The sequence below is a fragment of the Stomoxys calcitrans genome, chromosome 5 (genome assembly GCF_963082655.1).
Source record: "Stomoxys calcitrans chromosome 5, idStoCalc2.1, whole genome shotgun sequence".
Taxonomy (NCBI): Eukaryota; Metazoa; Arthropoda; class Insecta; order Diptera; family Muscidae; genus Stomoxys; species Stomoxys calcitrans.
Window position 1 is genome coordinate 32,974,742 of NC_081556.1, and position 13,574 is coordinate 32,988,315.

The window sequence follows — 13,574 nt, forward strand, 5'->3', positions numbered from 1 at the left end:
CCCTTTCCCAAAATACCCCACAAACAGCAATTTTTTACTGACCATCGCAGTATGGGGCTCAAATAAAGGTATTCGGGAGTAGAATACGAATTTGATATCCAAATTTAGGACCATGTATTTAGGGCATCACCCCTTCCCCAAAACACCTCCCAAAGGGTAAAAGTTTTTCGACCATGCCATTATGTGGCTCAAATGAAAGGTATTTAAGATTAGAAAACGAATTTGATAACCTATTTTGGGGCCATGTGTTTGTGGGACACCTCATCCTGTAAACTTCTCTTAAGCCAATGACAATATTGGGCTTAAATAAATGGTATTTGAGAGAAGAGCACGATGCTGATATTTTTTCAGGGCCAAGTATCTGGGGGACCACCTCTCCCCCGAAAACACCACTAAATCAGACATCATGAGAATATCGGGCTGAAATGAAGTAAATTCGTAGACCAATAATGATCATATGGGATTCAGATAAAGGCACTTAGTCATGTTAGTCAAGTTTGCAAGGTATTTCACTAAAAGCTCTTTAATTGTCGAAAATAAATATACCAAGGAAACTTTTGTTCCATATAAAGTAAAAGAAGGCGCAGCGGTGCGGGCCCAGGTCAGCTAGTTAAATATATAGAAAACTTACCTCTTGGAAAGTTTAAATTTGTTGCCAGTTCAAATAATTGTTAGCCCAAATCATAATCTACAAATAAAATAAATAAATAAAATGTATTAGAATTGTGTGCAAAGGGAGTAGGGAAAAATATTAGGAAGTCGAAAATCATAATTCCTTAAATAAAGGAAACAAAAAACATAAAAATATTTAAAATTTTATTGGAAAAAATGTATGTGTATAAGATGATCAGGAAGTTCGTACAAACTCTTTGATTGAATGTAAAAACATTTTATTTGGCTTCCATGAAAATTCTTTAAGACTAAATAAAAAAAACACTAACCTGCCTTAAAGCTTCACACTTTACAATATAATTGATTTTCCCATAAAAGTTAGATTTTCATTGCACTTAATCACAAGGTTTATGGTAAAAAAAGGAAACGACAACACGAGCCAGACAAAACGGAAATACTCATACAAACAACCATAAATCATTATTATTCAAATACCTATCAAATGGTAGCAGCACGAGACTGTGTTTTTTTTTTGTATCCCAACTAAAGCGAAGGGGAATACAAGTTGAGGCATGGAAAACACATAGGAAATTTATGTTATTCACATGGACAGATACAACATATTTTCCACTCTGCATATGCATAGGAAACAAGAAAAAGCAACTCTTCAAACACAAATGCTTTTGTTTTTAATTACTTTAGTTATGCTTCATGGTATCGAAAATTACTTGAATGGAAAGTTAAATAAACCACAGCGGTAGTTGTTGTATAATTAGACAAACTAAAGCGGAATTATAGGAAAAAAAGCGAGAGAAATACAATAATTAAAAGTAGATCAAACCAAAATGAAAAAAAAAAAAAAAAACTATACAACCATTTGTTCGATAGCTATTTGTATAAAATGGCAAAAGAAATGTTAACACATTATTACATTATTGATGGCAAAACAATTTTGTAGACTTGTAGAGTAGAGCAGGCAGCAATTTAAAGAAAGCCACTACAATTGGGGTGATCTACATTTTTCTTTGTAACCATAAGCGTAAAAAAGTAAGGTTGTCGATCTTCTTGCTCATATTTGGACATTAACTCATAATTAATTGTTACTATTATAATAGATAACAAAACTCTTTTGTGTTGATTTTTATATGGAAATTGAAATACAAAGTTCATCATAGTACTGGTGAAAATTATTAAGCATGACTTGCTATACCAGCAAAAATGTAGGCCAATAATCATCATCATTTCACTTCAGGGCAATTTTCGTAATAAAATTTAATTGGGAAAATGTTTTTAGTTTGGTGTTTTAAATCTGAGCAAATTTTATTGTTTGAAATAAATCAACAAGGTTATAAAATGATAATAGGCTTTTACACAAATAGCAAAAATGAATTACAAATCTACGAATTTAGTAAGAAAACAAGGCGAAGAAGCAACATTATATGGTGTAACAGGATTTTAAAGATTTGTTTTTTGGGTTAGTTGAGCTACACTATACCGCCACACGCTAAAACTAAGGTCTTCTTTTACTATTGATGCAATGTGAATTTAACAAGTTTGGATATATGAAAACCACCTTCCGTCAAAAAAAAATGCATACCTTATACCCCATAGAAGCTATATCGAAATATGTTCCGATTTGGGCCAAATACTTATAAGTACAAGTCATTGTTCAATTGTGCATAACAAAATATTGATCTTTTTAGTAGCTATATCTAAAACTAAACCGATCTGAACCATATAAGACACGGATGTCGAAAAGCCTAACAAAAGTTCATCGAAAGCCTAAATATCAGTGAAATCGGATAATAAATGCACCTTTTATGGGGCCAAGACTTAAAATCGAGAGATCGGTCTCTATGGCAGCTATATTCAAATCTGGGCCGATTTTCGCCAAATTAGAGAAGAATCTAGAAGGGCCCAATACAACTCACTGTCCCAAATTTCGGCGACATCGGACAATAAATGCGCCTTTTATGGGCCCAAAACCTTAAATCGAGAGATCGGTCTATATGGTAGCTATGTGCAAATCTTGATCGATCTAAGCCAAATTGCAGAAATATGTCAAGCGGCTTAACTTAACTCACTGTCCCAAATTTCGGCGACATCGGACAATAAATGTGCTTTTTATAGACCTAATAATTGCGTCTTTTATGGGCTCTAAACCTTAAATCGAGAGATCGGTCTATATGGCAGCTATATCTAAATCTGAACCATTCTGTGCCATAATGCAGAAGTATGTCGAGGGGCTTAACTTAACTAACTGTCGCAAATTTCGGCGACATCGGACAATAAATGTGCCTTTTATAGGCCCAAGACCTTAAATCAAGAGATCGGTCTATATGGCAGCTATATCCAAATCTGGACCGATCTGGGCCAAATTGACGAAGGATGTCGAAGGGCCTAAAACAACTTACTGTCCCAAATTTCAGCGAAATCGGACAATATATGTGGCTTTTATGGGCCTAATTCCCTAAATCGGCTCGGCAGCTATATCAAAATCTGGACCGATCTGTGCCATAATGCAGAAGTATGTCGAGGGGCTTAACTTAACTAACTGTCCCAAATTTCGGCGACATTGGACAATAAATGTGCCATTTATGGGCCCAAGACCGTAAATCGAGAGATCGGTCTATATGGCAGCTATATCCAAATCTGTACCGATCTGGGCCAAATTGACGAAGGATATCGAAGGGCCTAAAACAACTCACTGTCCCAAATTTCAGCGAAATCGGATAATAAATGTGGCTTTTATGGGCCTAAGTCTCTAAATCGGCGGATCGGTTTATATGGCGGGTAATCAAGATATAGTCCGATATAGCCCATCTTCGAACTTAACCTGCTTATGGACAATAGGGTATAAACTGAAAGAAATTTATGTAAATATTATTTATGTGATATTACAATTCTGGGTAGTCGCTCGACAGCAAAAAAAAACCATCAGCGGGCTTGGAGTCTAATCGGGACAGTATGGAATTCATATAAAAGGTAATAAGATTTATAAAAGGTAATAATACATCTAAATATAAGGCTTAGTACCGGGGGCCCCCTGCGCTAAGCGAATATTTAGTTTAATCGACACAAGGTGGGTCTTTAATTTTAGTTCTGTAGAAGTAGAGTGCGAATCTAATATCCAAGTTGAGAAAAAAACTATCTGGGGGGAAGGGGGTGTACCGTTTTTGACATTTACGAAGGTTGCCTTTTATATTTCCGGATTGGACAACCCTTGTGTTGCAATCTGCTAACTAAAAGTTTTATCGTAAAGCTTGAAATTTGGGTTATACGTACGTTTTGACATACGAGCGCTTTTTGTGTTGTTTACAGTAACTTGAAAGATTCATCTCGCTCAAAAAATGTAATAAAATCGTGAAAATTTTCTTGCGATTATTTTTTTATAACTATCGCGGGGATTAATTGAACAACAGTGCTTCGATTTGCCAATGAAGGTCCATCAACGACCAGTGTTTATGGTGGTGAATTCAACCGAGGTGAATTCAACCGAGGTCGTAGTTCACACCAAGTCGATTTTCGTGAAGGTCATCCAAAATCAGTTATTGTTCCAAAAACCATTGATGCTGTGTGCCAACTGATATTGCAAGATTGTCATGTGACCTATCGTGAGATTGGGAGAGCCTTAGGCATCAGTGGGATCAGCTTACATTCAATATTGTATGAACATTTGACCGTCAAAAAAATTGGTCGAAACAAATGCTCCAAAACTACGAAACAACTGCATTTTTGAGCACTCAATACCTGACTTGGCACCGAATAACTTCTTTTTATACCCGTACGTTAAAAATAAAATATAAGGGAAACATATTTCGACACCTGAAGAAGCGGTTGATGCGTTCAGAATTCATGTTTTGGAGATACCTCAATCAGAGTGGGAAAAGTGCTTCGACAATTGGTTCAATCAAATGCATGCAAAAGTGTATAACTCTTAATTGGCAATATTTTGAAAAACAATAACGCAATTTTTGACGATTTGTTTTTGTGTTCTCAAATCGTATATCTTTCATCCGATATGTTCTTTTATGGCTTTAGAAGCCACAATTTTAGTCCGATCGTTAAAAAATTTATTAATTACGACATAGGTTATTTGACTTCTCAATGCGTGTGCAAAATTCCATTAAAATCGTTCCAGATTTAGATATATTGTAGCTCCCATATAAGTCTTTCGACCGATATGGCCTGTTAAGACTGTATAAATCCTAATTTTGCTCGTGTGGAGGTGGCGATCCTCGTCAAGCTCCTGTAGGTGAGCAAGCTCGTTCCGTTCCAAAGGACCGATCGCCGCGGACACAGGGTGACCTTTGGTTATTTTAAGGCATCAATAACTTGCCGTGTCATATCGGACATCATAGGCACTCAGTATTTGAACAGTATAGAGCATTCCACTATCCGCAACCTGTGGACGCGCCCGGTAGCTCGCAGCTAAGCTTTTTGTGACAACAATGTACAACACGCAAATCGGACCCCAATGCTCAAGCCTGCGTGGTGCTCACAGCTGTCCCGTGCGGGGTAAAAGTGTTTGGGTCAAGCAACTTGGAGAAAAAGCCCCACGCAAAACCCCTCAATTGATACGAACTGAACAATGTGGGTATCAAATGAAAGAAATTTATGTGTTTATTGCTCATATAATAAAATTCTGGGGAGTCGCAATAGCTAAAAAAAAACCATCAGAGGACATGGCGTCCAATTGGGAAAGTATGAAGGAAACTCATATGAAAGATATTTAGGATTTAAACACGAATATGATATCCAAATATTAGCTTAAGTACCTGGGAGCCATCAAATTTAACAATCTAATTTGAGATTAAGTCTCTTTAGGCACATAGCTAGCCGCTTGAATTTTTGTACAGATACTCAATATTGATGTAGGTGGCCCATATCTGTTCAGATTTAGATATGGCTTCCATATAAACCGATCACCCGATTTGATTTCTTGAGCCCTTAGAAGCCGCAATTTTTGTCCGATTTGGCTGAAATTTTGCATATGGTGTTCCGTTGCAGTTTTCAACAACAGTTCAAATATAACCTGATATATCTCCCATATAAACCGATCTCCCGATTTGACTTCTTGAGCCCTTACAAGCCGTAATTACGTAGTGTTCTGGTATGACTTTCAACAAATGGGCCTAGTACGGTCCAAATAGCTCCTATATAAACCTATCTCCCGATTTGACCTCTTGAGCCCTGGCTGAAATTTTGCATGTAGTGTTCTGTTATAACTTTCAAAACTGTATGTAAGGTATGTAATATTCGACCCAGCCAAACTTGGCACGCTTTTACTTTAGTTGAGTTTAGTTCCATTCGTCCACTTTACGCCAATCCAAATTTCATTAGGATACCTTTTTTCTAACTCGAGCTAGAATTTTTCTGAAACAGCTCTATTCTTGGCTATATTGCTACCCATTCGGCGTTAATGGGTTAACATGTCATGACGATCAAGAATATATACATCATATGAGTCTTCGACGAATATTTCCAGATGTAACAAAAGGAATGACGATATTAGTATACCCTTTTCTATGGCGGAGGGTATAAAAATGTCAAAAAGACAATTTTGGCATTTTTGGTTATAGGGTTATTTTTTTTTTTTTTAAGAAAAATTTACCCAAAACATTAAATTTGAACTGTAAAATTGGATTAAGGAAGGAGCGATTTAAATACAAGTTTTATAATTTGTGTTGACTATATAGTAAAGTGGAGTACAATATTGAGTTTTGTTTACGAATATTTTGTTTGTTCCGATGTTTAGGATTGACTCCAGTGCCCTAGTAGACGTGGTTTCCATCGCCTCGCCTATGCTAAGATAAGACGTTCTCTAAATCTAATGTGACACTTCCTCTCCATCTTCTTCCAACATTCCGAGGCGCAAATTATTATTGGTCTAACTCACGCTTCTGTAGAGGCAATGAACTATTTGCAGTCAGGCCCCATTACGAACCTACGGCCCGCCTACATAGTACCCAAGATATGTGAGCCTTCTGTGTACGCTCCCAAATTTGACACCTTCAGTTCACTTATCCGTTCAAGGTTACTGCCCAATATTTAACTTTATCAATCTTCGTCTTGCTTGTAAACTGGCAAATTTCAGTATTCTCTGAATAAGCGTTCGGTTGCTCAGTGGTATGCTGTCTTCAAGACCCTTTCGGCCTTAGTTGATTCGGATTTCTGACTCTCAGAAGTATTAAAAAGTTGTCTGTGTTGCAGAGATTTCGAATTCTTCATCCAGAAATTCAGTAACATCGATTTAAATTGGAAAATCCAAGCTAAAGCTCTGAGAAATAATCCGAAGGAAACACTGATGGTTGGCAACTATAATATTAGCTTTCTTCGATGTCACCATAAATGAAATAATCGACATTAGATTTGAGATTTAAAATAGTAGATAACATTGGCCAATTGATGCTAAAATAAGCCAAATAAGAAATTTAAATGCAAAATTTCCATTCCGGAAGAAAAAAATCATACTTCACAGTGATGAGAGATTTCGAGAAGCAAATCCTTTCTTTATGTACAGACGAAGAACATACCTACAAGAGGAAAGTATATTCACTTGTACTTTGTTTTCATTTATTTCATTTCATCCAATACGAAGCAATAGGCCCATAAATTATCACACCATGCATAAGAAGTACTTTTCTAACATAAGTTAAAAAAACTACTCAATTTTTTCTTTTAAACATTGCATGTTCCTCGGTTTTTATTGAAGAATTAGCTGTTTAATTTTTTCTTTAAACTAAAACATCTGCACCACTTTCGATGTAAATAAAACAAAATTAACATGACCATATTTCATGTTCATAAAATTTGTTAATTTATGTTTTAATATGCCTGTTTAACACCTCTTTGGCTTTGGCGTTCCCATCAAGACAGCCAATTAGCTGTTGGGCTGTTAAGCGACCCATTTCATGATTCCAAAAAAAAGAGGCTACAAGAAAAAAAAAGTAAAACTATCAACATAATTAAGTGAAAGTGAGAGCATCATTAAACTTCATCTTCGCTGTCATTATTGCCATAACAAGCGACAGAAGTAGCAATGATTTTGTCTCATATTTTTTTGTATGTCTTGCCTTTGACTTTGGCCTAAAACGTTTAAACAACCCAAGCTACATTAAACACAATTTCTGCGTGAGTGTTATAGACAGCAAGCAACTGAGATAAAAAAACTGATTTTTTTCCTCTAAATACCAACAGAAATTGAAGGAAAAAATTTCATAACATTTAACTGCAAAAGGCAATTAATTTCAACATTTATAACCTCGTTTCAAATTACAAGAAACCCCCAACGCAGATTAAATCAGTTCGCTTCAGCTCAAGTTATTCATTCATACATTTTTTTTCATCGTACACTTACTCACTCGCTCACTCACTTATTGAATGTCTATCTCATTCACTTTCAACTTCTAATGACAAATTTGGTGTTAAAATCCAAGAAACATCGAAAACCACGAAATAATGAAAATAATAATAAGAAATCATTTTCAAGTGGGCTGTAACTGGAGTAGGCTTCATTCACTTGGCTTGGTTGAACCGCCACACTCTGTCACTCAATCGAATGTTGGTGTTGTTTCCATTGCTGTTGTTTCGGAATTAATGAATTGCTGTGATTTCAGGCGTTTATCATTTGGCTAAAGCTTAAGAAATTCTCGCCTTTTTTTTTTGCTCTGGAGTCCGCCTGTCATTGTTTTAGCTTTAGGAAAGTGAGTGAAATATGGAGCGAATGCATGGGGGATGTGATTGTGGAGTATTGGCATTTTGTACCTGATCTAATTTCGAGATAGCAATGATTGACCACATGTTGAAAGACAAATAACAAATATTGACATTATTAATGAACAGTAGCAGCCAATTTGTAAGAGAAAATGTGATTGCTGAATATTTTTAAATAAAAGAAATGAAATCGATGGAGTAGTAAATTAATTCAATAAAGAAGAAAAAAGAAGTAAAAACCAGTAAGGAAAGGTAAGTACAAAAATAAAGCAATACCCAATTCTGAACCAATTTTGATGGACCTCGAAGGATGTTTTCAGAGAGGTTATTAACCAATACATATTAAATTTCGAGCATATATGTTCAAACTGTTATAACTTACTTTACTTTAATTGGCTATGACAGAACTTTTGTTCCACTAGCCGAACGTAGAATAGCATTCCAAGTGCTTTGATCTTCTGCGCTCATTCTAAAATCTCTGACACCAAGTTTCGAAGTGTCTCCCACCACTTGATATTTCCATCGGGCTTTTGGTCTTCCCGGTTTGCGTGTGCCACCGTGTTTGCCTTCAAAAGACTTCTCTGCTAGAGCATCTTCATCCATTCTGACAAAATGACGTAGCCAACGCAGCCGTTGCATTTTGATGCGTGTAACTATGCTATCGTCGTCATACAGCTCGTGGATCATACGTCGCCTATATTCTCCATTAACGCAAACTGGTCCATATATTTAACGAAGAATCTTTCTCTCAAATACTCCAAGCAATGCCTCATCATCTTTCACAAGTTCCCAGGCCTCAGAACCATATAACAACACGGGTAGTATCAGTGTTTTATATAGTGTAATCTTCTTCTGTCGAGAGGTGGCCTTGCTTCTAAACTGCTTACTTAGTCCAAAGTAGCATCTGTTTGCCAGTATTATTCTTCGCTTTATCTCAAAACTGGTGTCATTCGTTTCGGTTACGGCGGTGCCGAGGTAGATAAAGTTACTGACTATCTCAATGTTGTGGTTCCCAACTTTCTCCATTTTCTTTATCTGCTCGGTTGCACAAGGTGTTTTGGGAGTTGAAACCATCCATTTCGTCTTATCTCCATTTGCTGCCAGACCCATTTTCACTGACTCTCTTACGATTCTTTCAAAGGCTGCAGTTACTACTTCCGGTGACCGACCTATGATATCGATGTCGTCGGCATAGGCGAGTAGCATCTGTTCTCTTGTGATTAGTGTGCCATATCTATTCACATCTGCATCTCGTATAATCTTCTCCAACAGGATTTTAAAGAGATCACACGATAGGCTGTCTCATTGTCTGAAACCTCAATTAGTATTGAATGGTTAGGAGAGATTATTTCCTAGACTTACTTAAGAACGCGTATCAGCAAATGTGATCCTGCAGAGTCTAATTAATTTTGCAGGGATATCAAACTCTGAGATGGCTTGAAATACCTTTGAACGTAAATGGGTATCGAAGGCAGCTTTGTAGTCAACAAAGAGATGGTAGGTGTTGATTTGTCCTTCTAGGGTCTTTTCCAGGATTTAGGGTGGATTTACCAGGTCTTAAGCCGCATTGATAGGCCCCATTAACTCATTGACTTTTGGTTTTAATCTTTCACACAGTACGCTCGAGAGTATTTTGTATGCGATGGAAAGGAGACTTATTGCTCTGTAGTTGGCACATTCCGTCTTGTCTCCTTTCTTGTGTACGGGACTTAGTATGCTGAGGTTCCAATCATAGGTTAAGTGTTCTTCTAGCCAGACTGCGCAGATAAGCTGATGCATACGCCTTATCAGTGTATCGCCTCCGGTCTTAAATAGTTCAGCGGATAACCGGTCGGCTCCTGCTGCCTTGTTGTTCTTCAGTCGGGTCACAGCTACTTCGACATCATTCTGCCTAGGAAGTAACCGTTCTATACCATCATCAGGGATTGGTTCTGCGACATCCTCTTCGTTGCCAATATCGGGCACAAGCAGTTGTATAAAATATTCTTTCCATATCCTCAGCATGCTATCTGTGTCAGATACCAGATTTCCTTCTTTGTGTCTGCAGGAGGATGTGCCTGCACCAAAGCCATCGGTTTGATGTTGAAATCTTTGGTAGAATTTCCGGACTTCATTCTGACTCCTGTACATCTCAATTCGCTCACACTCACGTCTTTCGATTTCCTTTTTCTTTTTACGGAATAGAAGTTTTTCCTCTCTCCTTTTTTCCTGATACCACCCCTTCATCAGGCGTGTTAATACTGATTGCAGGGTTGCTCTGTACTCTGCATTCTTGGCTTCAGTAGCATCTCGACACTCGTGGTCGTACCATGGGTTTCGTGGGGGAGGCATCCGGTACCCAAGTACGGATTTCGCGGCATTTTCCATGGAGTGGTTAATGGTTTGCCAGTGCGCCATTATATCATCGGATTAAGAAGTGCTTTCATCAAGCAGTTGGGCCAGTTGAGTGGAGTATACCGTTGCCATCTGTTGTTTTGCAGCATTTCAATGTCCTGCTTCTGTGCAGTGTCAGATCGTCCTTTCGTCGGCATGTTTAAACGGGTGTGAACCTTTGCTGCAACAAGGTAATGATACGAATCTTCATTTGCTCCACGGATCGATCGTACATCTAACACGCTAGATGCCTTCCATCTATCACAGTGTGCTCAATTTGGTTCCTTGTCTTTTGACCGGGTGACAGCAATGTGGCTTCGTGAATATTTTTATGTTGAAATCTGGTGCTGCTAACTACCATTTTTTTGGCGCTTCGAAATCTATTTTCCTCAACCCATTATCGGACGTTTTCTCGTGGAGGCTAAACTTTCCGACTGTTGGACCAAAGATGTCTTCCTTTCCTATCTTCGCATTAAATTCTACCAGAACGATTTAAATATCATGGGCGGAGCAGCGGTCATATTCTCTCTTTAGGCGCTTGTAGAAAATATCCTCGGTCTGCTCCTCCTTATCTTCCGTCGGGGTATGGGCCTAAATAAGGCTGCTGTTGAAGAATTTGGCTTTTATGCGGATTGTGGCTAGCCTGTCATCCACCGGGGTAAAGCTGGAGACAAGGTGTTTCAGTCTCTGACTAACCACAAATCCACAGCCAAATTCATGCCTCGTGTCGTATAGTTAGGCACCGTTTCGTGTTGTTGTGACCCCATTCCCAGTCTATCTCACTTCCTGTAAGGTGGTGATATCTGCCTTGTACCTCTCTAATATATCCATACATCCGCCAGCGCGTACACTTCTCTATAAAGAGTGCGGACATTCCAGGTGCAGATCCACAAATCATGGTTCTTTTTTCTTTTGTTTCTCAGCGCGATTTACTCGTCTTGTCATTTCGAGTATCATTGGCACTCAGTATTTAATTAAGAGCCAGTGCCACCTGACTATTCACTGAGACTCTTCTCTCGAAAATCGCTGACTGCTCGCGGCCGCATATGCAGCTACTCCGCATAAAAACGGAGCTTCCATCCACCATCCGCAACCTGTGGACGCGCTCGGTAGCTTTTAGCTAAGCTTCCCATGATAACGACGGACACCACACAAGTCGAAGCTCAAAGTTTCAGCCTATGTGGTGCTCACAGTTATCCCGTGTCGGCTGGGGCTAAGGAAGCTTTCCCTTTATATATGGAGTCTATGTCATGGATACATAGTACAGTACCTCACAAATGTCGCTAGCATTAGGAGGGAATAACTACAGCGAAAAAATTTTCTGTTGTCCTCACCAGGGTTCGAACTCATGCGTTCAGAGGCATAAACAGTCAAGCTTACATTTGTAACACGGTGGGCTCCAAATAGATATAACCACCATATAAACCTATTCGAATTTAGCCTGTTTATACCCACCACTGAAGGATGGGGGTATATTCATTTTCTCATTCCGTTTGCAACACATCGAAAAATCCATTTCCGACCCTATAAAGACGATCTAGAAATGTCCGTCCGTCTGTCTGTTCAAATCACGCTACAGTCTTTAAAAATAGAGATATTGAGCTGAAACTTTGCACAGATTCCTTATCTTGTCCATAAGCAGGTTAAGTTCGAAGATGGGCTATATCGGACTATATCTTGATATAGCCCCCATATAGACCGATCCTCCGATTTAGGGTCTTAGGCCCATAAAAGCCACATTTATTATCCGATTTTGGCTGAAATTTCGGACAGTGATTTGTGTTAGGCCCTTCGACATCCTCCGTCAATTTGGCTCAGATCGGTTCAGATTTGGATATAGCTGCCATATAGACCGATCCTCCGATTTAGGGTCTTAGGCCCATAAAAGCCTCATTTATTATCCGATTTTGATAAAATTTGGGACAGTGAGTTGCGTTAAGCCCTTCGACATCCTTCGTCAATTTGGCCCAGATCGGTCCAGATTTGGATATAGCTGCCTTTTAAACCGATCCTCCCATTTAGGTTCTTAGGCCCATAAAAGCCACATTTATTATCCGATTTTGCTGAAATTCGGAACAGTGAGTTGTGTTAGGCCCTTCGACATCCTTCGCGAGATCGGTCCAGATTTGGATATAGCTGCCATGTAGACCGATCCTCCGATTTAGGGTCTTAGGCCCAAAAATGCCTCATTTATTATCCGATTTCGCTAAAATTTGGCCAATGTCTTAGGCCCTTCGACATCTTTCTTCAATTAGGCCTTGATCGGTTCAGATTTGGATATAGCTGCCATATATACCGATTTTTCGATTTAAGGTTTTTGGACCATAAAAGGCCCATTTATTGTCCGATGTCGCCGAAATTTGGGACAGTGAGTTAAGTTAAGCCCCTTGACATACTTCTGCAATATCGCACAAATCAGTCCAGATTTGGATATAGCTGCCATATAGACCGATATCTCGGTTTCAGGTTTTGGGGCCATAAAAGGCGCATTTATTATCCGATATCGCTGAAATTTGAGACAGTGAGTTTAGTTAGGCTCTTCGACGCTATTTTTTAATTTGGCCTTGATCGGTTCAGATTTGGATATAGCTGCCATATAGACCGATTTCTCGATTTAAGGTTTTGGGGCCATAAAAGGCCCATTTATTTTCCGATGTCGCCGAAATTTGGGACAGTGAGTTAAGTTAAGCCCCTTGACATACTTCTGCAATATCGCACAGATCAGTGCAGATTTGGATATAGCTGCCATATAGACCGATCTCTCGGTTTCAGGTTTTGGGGCCATAAAAGGCCCATTTATTGTCCGATATCGCTGAAATTTGAGTCAGTGAGTTTAGATAGGCTCTTCGACGTTATCCTTCAATTTGGCCCAG

The 13,574-nt window shown here is 38.6% G+C and overlaps 1 protein-coding gene across 8 annotated transcripts in view; it reads right to left on the reverse strand.

The window, feature by feature from the left end:
* The window catches only part of LOC106096378 (serine-rich adhesin for platelets), a 276,685-nt gene that overhangs the window by 145,490 nt on the left and 117,621 nt on the right, over positions 1-13,574 (reverse strand). For all 8 annotated transcript variants that reach the window (XM_013264094.2, XM_013264098.2, XM_013264096.2 and 5 more), the window contains exon 3: positions 632-688. The gene's annotated coding sequence lies outside the window, so the exon portion shown is untranslated. The remainder of the gene's footprint in view (positions 1-631; positions 689-13,574) is intronic.